At 42.0% G+C, this 9,243-nt stretch overlaps 1 pseudogene; it reads right to left on the bottom strand.

Annotated features, from left to right (window-relative positions):
- Positions 1–6,893: 6,893 nt before the first annotated feature.
- Positions 6,894–8,482, bottom strand: LOC121998510 (annotated as a pseudogene).
- Between the last annotated feature and the right edge of the window lie 761 nt (positions 8,483–9,243).

Genomic DNA, 9,243 nt, shown 5'->3' with positions numbered 1-9,243 from the left:
AGCAATCAGAGATATCATAAAACTCCATGAAGTCTTTTTTCCATCAAGCAAGGCCCTAAAGAGTCTATCAGGGCTTATATTAAGAGATTCAACCGGGTAGTTATCGATGTTCCATCAGCCACCACGGAGATCTTAGTAAGCCCCTTTTCTCAGATGCTTAATGACAATGATTTTTTTAAGGATTTGGTTAGGAATCGTCCTACTAATTTTGATATATTAATCGAGCGGGCTTCGGAGTTCATTAATGTGGAGGAGGCTCAAGCTACCCGCAAAAAAGATGTTAATACTTCTACGCCGTCTCCAGCAGTGGTGCGTCCAGGGGGACCTACCCAACCCCTAAAGGACCTCGGGCAGATCCGCACCATCGTCACCCAGAGCATCGGCCTCAAGCCGTACAACATGTGGGGGTTCCTCAACACTTTCCTCAAAGATAGTGCACATACCATTTGACTAATACTCATGATACTGAGAATTGTTTCACTTTAAAGAATCAACAAGCAGGTAACACTCAATATCGTCAGCGCTCTCCAATTCTAAATCGTCGGCGATATCCTCGATGGAATCGTCCGCTTAAAATCGAATATCAACCCTTGAAGATGTAGACAGTTCCACTTCTTCCTCCCTTGAAAATGTGGATGATACCTCCTCATCTTCCTTCTCCTCCTTAGATGTTGAGCACATGTCAATATCTGATTAGTCCTTCCCTTGAACTAATGAACCCTTCTCCTTGGGTTCTTCCACTCCTTAGAGTTGTGTAGTATCTTCATGGAGTGCAATCACCTTGCTCCAAAGCTCATGAGCACTCTTGTACTCAGCTATATTCAATATCACATTAGGAGGTAATAAATCAATTAAAATTCTAGTTACCTCCTTGTCTGCCTCTGATTGCTCCCTTTGCTCTTCGATTCAATACCGAGGTTGGAGGCATTTTCCCTTCTTGTCGGTTGGAGTCTTGAATGGCTCCTCCAATGTCATCCAATGGTTCCAATCCATTTGAAACCACGTCTCCAAGTGTGACTTTCAATAGCCGAAGCTTTGCGGTCATATGGAGGTGGGATTCGGATGTCCCATCCGAGAGGTTCCTCTGACTCCATCTTCTTCTCTAGCGGTTGCTCCTTTGGTGATTAGTCCAACAAAGAGCGATTAAGCTCTGATACCATTTGTTGGGGCCTTGATGCCCGGCTAGAAGGGGGTGAATAGTCGATCACCCAAATCGTCACTTCATACACTTGTTAGTACGCAATGAAAATATAAAAGCAAATACTAACAAGGAAGCTAAATCCTAAACAACACAAAGACAAAAAAACACAAACGCAATGACACATTTATGTAACGTGGTTCCGAAATTAGGGCTCCTACTCCACGACTATCCATAAGGTGGATCCCAATCTGTCGATGGATGATTCCCCGTAGAACTTTTGACTAGCTCGCGTAGCTTCTTATGGGTGGAGAAACCTCACCACAACTTGCACAATACCACACTAAATCACTTGAGCACTTGGAGACTCTAATTACGGTTAACCACTACTAATTTCGTTACCTTGCTCAGGCATCCCGAGCTCCATTAAATAGAGCTCGGATGGAAACATCTAAGCAATGTTTCCGCCACCAATCGACTGCTATACTTATCAATCGACTGGCCTTCATGGATTTCGATTGTTACAAGCCAACGACTCGATACCAGTCGACTGATAAAAATATAGTAGCGCTACAGTAATGTTATAGTAGCGCTACAGTAACTGCTACAGTGATATGGAATTTACCTTGCATACAATATCTCATGCACTCGTCCTTGCTCGCACAACCTAGACCTAGACCTAGCCTTCTAGCCTCCTCCATCAGCCTCATGTCCCTCGGATGTCTCCCCATTCTTCATGCCTTATCTTCTAGAGCTTCCATCGGCCTTGTCATTGTTATTGAGTCTTCCTTTTCCAAGAGGCTGCGCCTCTAAGACTTTATCCATTCCCAAGCCACACTTGGACTTATGTTACCAAGACTACATGCTTAGAGTTATATCGCCAAGACTCACCCTTGGACTTTCCTCCTTTGCCAACATCACACTTGGACTTTCCTTGTTGTACCTGTATCTTGCACACTCACAACGCATATCAAATACAACAATAAACTTAACTTAAACTTTTGCCCAAACATCAAAACCTAGAGCACTTAGATTGCTCCAACAGTGACCGGTCCGGGAGTGCTAAGCACAGTGCACCCTTATTGGAGGCTCCCTAGTCGCCAAGCTTCATAGTACATTCATCGAATACCATAGACAGAGAGTAGAGGATGGAAGAAGCGATGTTAAAGCCTCTGCTTGTGGTTGCTTATAAAGAGCCTTTCTGGGCGTCTTGAAGGCCTTCCAGGCACCCCTAGCTTGGCGTTTATCTGAATATGCCAAAGTTTTATCCCTCCTCGATCAACTCTAGTCCAAGCACCTAGAGATGTTTCGGGCGCCTTGAGCCCTTACAAGCGCTTGGAATCAGTCCCGATGCCTAGAGTATGTCCAAGCTAGGCACCTAGGATGTTTCCATCTACTTGGAATCAGTCGATGTGCCCGAGACCAATCCAAGCATCGGGATCTAGTCCGATTCATCCTGGACTTGATCCAGGCTACTTCTGATTGCATTTCTCTTGATCTCTATTTTTTTTCTACTCCAAGTTCTTGCAAAATATCATTTAAACACAACAAAGCATGCAAACCTAATTCTGTAAGTCTACCTAATTTACTAGATTTCCCTTTTGTTTGGAGTCTATTCCTCCATGACTTTATCACCTAAAGGTCCTCCTTAGGATCAAACTATACTTCTGTAAGTCTACTTAACCTACTGGGCTTCTTGCTTGGACTTCCTCCATGACTTCAACACCTAAGATTCACTCTTTAGGATTTCACCACCTAGAGTTCACTCCCCAAGATTTCCTTTGCCAAGTATCCAATCTTCCTTTGACCTGTTTGGACTTATCCTTACATAACCTCCAGTTAGAACTAATCACTCAGTAAACTTCTTACTTGTCTAACCTCTAGTTAGGAATTTTCCTTACCTAACCGTGAGTTAAGACCTACTAGTCATCTGTCCTAACTAGACTTTTCCTTATTAGTCATATAATTCATTTTGATCTAACTAGACTTCACTTACATCCAAATATCATATCCTGTTTGGATCAACCATTGATCAATCTGATTTGATATTGATATATTGTCAAATATTAAAATCTAAGAGACCGATTGCATCAACAGTAACCTTCGTATCTTAATAAGAGAACTGTCTTGCCAAAAGTTAACATATAGTCGAAGGGTGTTAGTCTTGTATGGTCCCTTAATGCTTAAATGAGATTTTTAAAAGAGAAAATATAGAAAAATAATAGAATAGAGAAGATGATCTTGTGAAATTAATTAGCATACATTGTCTTTTAATTATCACCTTTCTTTTATAGTGTTTACCACATAATGATGTCCATTATGATATTAAGGGGGTGTATTTAATGTTGGACTTTTAATTACTTTGAATGATTTTTGTAGATTTTAAAAGTCTAGGTGTATTCAATCTACACTTTTATAAACTTTATAGAAATCTAGTGGTATCTAAATTAGATTTTTATAGAGTTTTAAAAAATCATATGGTATTCAAACTTGACTTTTTAAAACTTTATGAAAATCTTTTGGTATCCAAAGTTTCAATAGATTTTTATGGATTCTTTTAGAAATCCTTGGATATAAATTTTAACCGATAAGAGCTCTCCAAAACACTTGGTATAATTTTAAAAATAAAATAAAAAATCTTCTTCTCATCGTTAGATTTCTATAGACTTCAAATCACTTTAATTTTTTACAAATAAGTCATTTCTCTTCCCACTCTTCGATTTTGATTATTTCTTTGATCTTAAAGGCCTCATCATTGTTCAACCTCTCGGTGGCCTGCATCAACTTCTCAGCATGCATTTCATGTGAAGCTGAGAGTCCTTTGAAATGTCGTTCTCCGACGTTATAACGGCAAAAGAATGGATCGGAACGGCTAGAACGGAACAGCAGCCGCTTGCAGCCTTTTCTCCTGCTGGTGATGAAAAACAATGAGTGTCATCCGGTGAAGCCTGCGGTGCGCCAAAAAGGAGGAAAACAAATAGAAAAATTATTTGAAGCGGTCGGTGATGCTTTCGTCGACTACTTGCGAGCAAATCGAAGTCAAAGTCGATTTGGACAACAACACTGTGCGTAAAGGGAAGAGAAACTTGAGACAATAGGATTTAATATAATATATATATTAATAAATCAAATTAATTCTCAACTTAATTAATAGATAATTTAATAAAGTCTAATGAAATTCAACTTAAAAATATTCTATAAAATTTATTAAATTTTAAAATTTTCTAAATAAATTTTATATATTTATATTTATTTTAATAATATTATTACTAATCAAATTATTAATAAAATTATTAATTTTTTTTACTAATCAAATTGTTCAATTTAAAATTTATTGAAAGTTTGACCAAATTAAAGGGTTGACCAACATTTCAAGTTAATTTGGATTAAAATTATAAATAAAAATATTTAAAATTATTATAATATTATTGGATTTAAAATTATATTATTAAAGTTTTTTTTTAAGTGAGACATTATCTTCTCTTTGTTTTTAGCAAGATAAAAGTATAAAAGTTGAAACTGTTTTTATAGACAAGTTTACTATTTATTATTTTATTAAAAAATAAATTTAATTAGATATTCTAGGTTTTGTTTGAAAATAAATATCATACGAGAATATGACCGCCTATGCTTTTCCAAGATTGAATACACTTATACACCCCCTTAAATCCACAAGTTTATGTAAAATTTATAAATATTTATAGAAGCCTATAAAAAAAGCCTATAGAACTCCATAAAAAAAATTTTATAACTATATTAGATTCTATAAAAATCTATCAACTCCACAACAATTTATTATAAAAAAAATTAATAAAAATTATTCAATCTTTTGATTAAATACATCCGTAATATTTTCCTTTTCAACAACTATGGATTACCATTATTACCCATCTGTTTAATAATGATCTCATAATCTCCTCTCATGGTAATACTTTGTTATTAACGAGTATTAACGTTCGTCGTCATGCTATTCTTATTGCACCTGATCTCCTTTCAAAAACTCACTCCTCTTTTCCGGACTCTGAAGCCAAGTACTATTTGGCTATGGACTCGCTTTACGAACACCGGATTTTAAAGTCGAGCATTATACGATTTCAAATCCGACACTTAGGTGGTGTTTGATTAAATAATAAAATTGATTATGGGTATAAGTTTAATAGTAAAATATAATAGGAATGAAAATAAAAATAAAATCTATATAATTATTTGGTTGATTCTCATAAATCTAAAAATTATTTTCAAATTATCATTCACAATTCAAACATAATCTTTTACTATCATTCTATTTTTTTCATTCCTAAATTCATCAACTAAATACCCCTTAGTATTAGATTTTACTGCCGACTAAAGACTGATTCCGAGTACTAAATTTCAGGCCAATCACTATTAATGATGAGCATTGATTAATTTAATATTAATTTTATATAATTTTTCTTATTATTTTTTAAATAGATTCATTTAATTCAATGTTAATTGAAATAATTAATTAAAAATTTTGATTCATTTAATATGATTTTAATAAAATTTCGATTCGATTCAGTTAACTAATATTAAATTAATTTTTAACTAATTCAATTAATTTATAGATAAATTAATCGAATGTTGACTCTTAAATACTATGCGATTCCAAATCCGATTCTAATAAATTGTTAGGCGGAGTACCATAGGGTTCCAAACCCAATTTCCCGAGTACCTCTTATTTCCGGACCCAAATATGTTATGTTTCCCGGGCTTAACTTCTTTTAAGTCCACATATCGAGCCCCAATCCCTTTCTTCCCAGGCCCGACCCGATCAGCTCCCATCATGTATTCACAAATTATTACTATCTAACAATATGCAATACAAATAAATATTAAATATAAAACAAATTAATGAACGGCTTAGCCTTTGACTACGATTTCTAAAAAAATTATTATATTTTTCGATCACCAACTGTCTATAGTACGTGAAGCAACTCTTTTATGCCCCCACGGGCGGGATCAGCCGGTTATGACATGGTATTCTTGCATCATGAGTCGGGAGGTCAAAGGTCTGCGGTAGCAATTACGATAACATCAATATCTGTCCGTGCTAAACACCTAAGACCGCCATGTCATAACTGGGCCCGTATTCACCGTGATTTACTCCCTCTCATACTTGTGGGGCCGGGGTAAGGGGGCCGCTGGGTTGGCGGTTCCAACCTTTTGCATCATGAAGCAACTCTTTTATGTCTCATCGAATAGATATAGTGACTAACGTATGAGATATAGAGAATTTAAATTTTGATAAAATCGAGATAAATATCTTTCTTATGTGCTAGTCATTATTATAAAAGTTAGTAATCGTTCATGATTTATTTTTTCCGTGTTGATCCTGAGACGAATTAACGGAAACACTAACGGCCAACATATTCAAATATTTTTTTTACTAGAACAGTACTTCTCAATTTACTATTTTAAAAATTAATCAGTTTAAAACAGACCTTCACCTCATCAAGGTCTCCGAGTGCCGCGCCCGCGCTGCCTACGACGACAACGACCTCGCCTTCATCGGCAGCAACGACTTCGTCAAGATGATGCTCCTCGACGACGGCAACGGGTACCTGGCCTCAAGAGGCATTCGGGAATCCATCTTGAGGCGCGACTATTTCGGGAATCCGTGGTCGGCGTTCGCGTTGATAGCGGCGTTTTTGCTCTTCGGTCTCCCGTCGACGCAGACGCTACACACGGTGATGGCCTTCGTCCGGCCGCGAGGAAATTTTGGCAAAGAAGGAATTATCGTGCAGATTTCGATCATTTTCAGAGAATGATCATTACAATTACAATTACAATTAAAGCTTTAAGCTCTCGACGAAGCGCGTTAGCACTTGGTAGGAGGTTCCTCCGACATCTGCCGCTGCGGCTCCCATCGCCCTCAGCCCCTCCACGGCCATCAGATCCTTCAACCGCTCGCTTATCTCCTCTGCCTTTATTGGCTCTTCTGCCTGCCAGCTCCACCCTTCCACCCAAATCCCCAGTCCGCCCCGCGCCACCACCGCTGCGTTCACCCCTCTGGTCGCCGCCCATCGGCCACCCCAGGATCCTCACTCCGTACAGTGCCGCCTCAACCACTGAGTTCCAGCCGCAGTGGCTCAAGAAGCCTCCCACCGCCCGGTGCCGCCGGATATCCACCTGCTCTACCCAATCCTTCACCACCATCCCCCTGTCCTTGATCTTAGCCAGGTATTCCTTCCCCAGCAGCTCCTCCAACCCCACCTCCACTTCCGCCCGATCCACCACCTTGCTCTTCACCACCCACAGGAATCTCAACCCGCTCCTCTCCAGCCCGATCCCTAACTCCCTTATTTGCTCCGCCGGCATCCCCGTCCGGTTCCCAAAGCTCACGTACACCGATCTGTCCGGCTGCCGATCCAGCCAAGCGAGCGGTGCCGAGACGGACTCCCCTTCCACACTCATCGCCGGTAGGAGCGGCCCGATCGCCAACACCGGGGGCATATCGGGGGCCACTTTCCCCTCGTTGAGCGCAGCTAGCGCTTCGGCCTCCCACGCATGCAAGGTGTTCACTAAAATGCCGTTGGCTTTTGGGAGCGCTTGCCCGTTCTCCAGGAATTGCTTCGCGAAGAGCTGGTTTGGGTCGCGCAGCGGCATGGGGACGCTGGACTTCGGCACCCTCCCCGCCCCGGGGATGTCGATGTCGCCGACGCCGAAAGTGTTCTTCATGGCAAAGTAGGTGGGAAAGTAGGCGCAGAGCGCGAGCATCGCGGCGGAGGAGGTGAAGAGGACATAGCTGAGGAGTCCCATTTCGGCGACCGCGGGAAGGTAGGAGGACGCCACCGAGATGTCGACGATCGCGGCGGAAACTGGCGGCGAGGCATCGGCGAGAACGCGCGGGAGCAGGTGGGCCGAACGGCGGATGGATTCGAAGCGGAGCCAGAAGGGGTCGGTGGAGTTGAGCTCGGACGGGTCGAGCAGTGGGAGGTGGAGGTCGAGGCGGCGGACGCCGGTGAACGCGGCGAAGAAAGCGTCGACGTGGCGTTCCTCCGCGGCGGAGACCGTGGGATGGGTGGTCAAGAGGGAGACGCGGCAGTCGCGGGCGGAGAGCTGGGCCGCGAGGCGCAGGAAGGGGTTGAGGTGACCCATCCCGGAGCTTGGGAGGAAGACAATATGGGGAGTTCGCCGGCAGTCGGCGTACGGCTGCGGCTCGGTCATCGTTGTATGATCGGCGATCGCGAGCTTGTTTGGTGGAATGGCTTCGACAACAATAGCATGCAATTTAAAACAATGCTCTTGGACGAGCGAATTAAAGCTTCCTGATGGTCACAAAGGAGATCTAACGGCATTGGTGAGTCGAAGAAACTTTCGGGTACAGTAGGTTGTTGTAACTAACTACCGGTACGTATTCATTGCCATTTTCTTGTATTTAGATCTGGAATCCAATGGTGCTGCATTTCACCTAAAATATAATATTACTTTCAGAAAATCTTATTTTTCTTTTATAATAGATACCCTCTGATACGGTTGGTAATGGAGGGGTCCAAGAGGAAAGGGCGAGAAGGATCAAGGTCATATGACGGTCAAAAGTCAAGAAGACGTGACGGTCAATAGTCAAGCTGACTAGGCAGTCAAAAGGCTAGCATATGGAATAAGCAGAGGTCAGGCAGACTTGTTGTTCAAGCAGGCGAAGCCGTTGGAAAACAAAGGAAGATGGCAGGCGGAATACAGAGGCAGGTTGGGATCGGCAAAGCTGGGCAGAGACAGCTTGATCTGCAGGCCTATGGTCGAGGGACGGGTCACAACTCAGGGGTCGGAAGTGTCAGAGCTGCGTAGAGACAGCTCGGTCTGCAGGCCTACGGTTCGAAGGCCCGGAAGCGCAAGTCCCAAATCATAGATCGGAAGCGTCAGAGTTGTGCAAAGACAGCCCGATCTACGGGCTTACGGTCGAGGGCCAGCAAACAATCATAGGTCGGAAGCGGCAGGGCTGTGTAGAGACGGCTCGGTCCGCAGGTCTGCGACTCGAAGATCCGGAAGTGCAAGTCACCAGTCACAGGTCAGAAGCGACAGGGCTGTGTAAAGACAGCCCGATCTACGGGCTTACAGTCGAGGGCCAGCAAGTACTCATGGGTCAG

The sequence above is a fragment of the Zingiber officinale genome, chromosome 6A, assembly GCF_018446385.1.
Source record: "Zingiber officinale cultivar Zhangliang chromosome 6A, Zo_v1.1, whole genome shotgun sequence".
In the NCBI taxonomy this organism is placed as follows: domain Eukaryota; kingdom Viridiplantae; phylum Streptophyta; class Magnoliopsida; order Zingiberales; family Zingiberaceae; genus Zingiber; species Zingiber officinale.
The sequence above is the reverse complement of the archived record's forward strand: the minus strand, read 5'-3'. Positions and strand labels throughout refer to the sequence as shown.